The following is a 2,205-nucleotide window of genomic DNA, read 5'->3' on the forward strand; positions in this document are numbered from 1 at the left end:
CAGGACCAGGGTCTGGATAAAACCAGGACCAGGGTCTGGATAAAACCAGGACCAGGGTCCAGATAAAACCAGGACCAGGGTCCAGATAAAACCAGGACCAGGGTCCGGATAAAACCAGGACAAGTGTCCAGATAAAACCAGGACCAGGGTCCGGATAAAACCAGGACCAGGGTCTAGATAAAACCAGGACCAGGGTCCAGATAAAACCAGGACCAGGGTCTAGATAAAACCAGGACCAGGGTCCGGATAAAACCAGGACCAGGGTCCAGATAAAACCAGGCGTCACGTCATCTGTTTCACTCTAAACTTTGGGAGTCCGCCGCCGCTGGTCAAACTGGGTTAAGTGTGGTGGGAGTGTTGCCGTGGCAACCGGTTTGTGGAGTGTGTGTGTGTGTGTGTGTGTGTGTGTGTGTGTGTGTGTGTGTGTGTGTGTGTGTGTGTGTGTGTGTGTGTGTGTGTGTGTGTGTGTGTGTGTGTGTGTGTGTGTGTGTGTGTGTGTGTGTGTTGGACTGATAGACGGAGAGAGTTTCTTTTCAAGAGGAAAGCTTCACTTCTGTCTCTTTGTGTTTTCAGAAGCAGAGACAGTGTTTTATCCGAGTGTCTGAATCCTAAAACAAACAAACAAACAAGCAGCAGCAGCAGCAGCAGCAGGCAGCTGCAGCCGGTGAGCCGTCTCCTCCAGCGGCTCCTGTTCCGCATATCTTATTCATCACCAACAGAAACCAGACCCAACACAAGTCCTTATTCTCCCTCTGACTTTATTCTCATTTGTTTTGTTTCCTGGAAAGAATTTTAAAAGCTTCTCAGAGATAATTTACTTTTCCTAGAAAAGTCTCATTTAAATTACTTTAGTTTTCATACAGGAAGAAATGCATTGGACCAGATTTATGATGTCAAATTTACATTAAACTTGATTTTCATTCCTAATAATTATTAGAATATTTCCCTTTTTTTTAAACATTCTTCTTCTTAAATATATTTATATAGCTATCTGTCATCTATATATATATATATCTATATATAGATATATATCATTTTATATGTATACAGTATATATATATACTGTATGTATTGATATATATATATGTATATATATGTATCTATATAAGAGCAACACAAAAATTAAAAAGTATTTTGATTCTAATGAGATAAATAATCCCTTAAGAAAGATAAGAAAAAATAGAAATAAATACAAATGTATATATACAGGACTGTCTCAGAAAATTAGAATATTGTGATGAAGTTCTTTATTTTCTGTAATGCAATTAAAAAAACAACAATGTCATGCATTCTGGATTCATTACAAATCTTTTATTCTGATTTATTGCTGATTATAGAAAACTCAAATATCCTATCTCTAAATATTAGAATATCATGAAAAGTATACTAGTAGGGTATTAAACAAATCACTTGAATTGTCTAATTAACTAACACCTGCAAGGGTTTCCTGAGCCTTGACAAACACTCAGCTGTTATAAATCTTTTTTACTTGGTCTGAGGAAATATTCAAATTTTATGAGATAGGATTTTAGAGTTTTCTTGAAGCCATAATCAGCAATATTAAAAGAATAAAGGCTTGCAATATTTCAGTTGATTTGTAATGAATCCAGAATGCATGACATTTTTGTTTTTTTAATTGCATTACAGAAAATAAAGAACTTTATCACAATATTCTAATTTTCTGAGACAGTCCTGTATATAGAAATAAATACAAATGTATATATATATATATATATATATATATATATATAAATGAAAAAGCAGGAATACTATAACCAGCAGCGTTGTTTAAATGTTGACTTGTTCTCCTCACAACATTAATACGTACAATGCACATGCATATAATACTGTCACTGATCCACTGTTATGATATCATCTTACACCCCCCCCCCCCCCCCCACGCCCACCGTGGGTGAGTCACATGACCCCCGTTAGGGTGAGAGAGAGAGAGAGAAGGAGGGGGGGGGGGGGCAGAACGCCTCAATGAAAACCACATGGAGGGAGGAGAGAGAGAGGGAGGGAGTGAGAGAGGGAGGAGAGAGAGGGAGGGAGGGAGGAAGGAGAGAGAGAGGGAGGGAGTAGAGTGAGAGAGGGAGGGAGAGAGAGAGGGAGGAGAGAGAGGGAGGGAGGGAAGAAGGAAGGAGAGAGAGACAGAGGGAGGGAGTAGAGAGAGGGAGGGAGTAGAGAGAGAGAGAGAGGAGAGAA

The sequence above is a fragment of the Pseudoliparis swirei genome, chromosome 4 (assembly GCF_029220125.1).
Source record: "Pseudoliparis swirei isolate HS2019 ecotype Mariana Trench chromosome 4, NWPU_hadal_v1, whole genome shotgun sequence".
Classification (NCBI taxonomy): domain Eukaryota; kingdom Metazoa; phylum Chordata; class Actinopteri; order Perciformes; family Liparidae; genus Pseudoliparis; species Pseudoliparis swirei.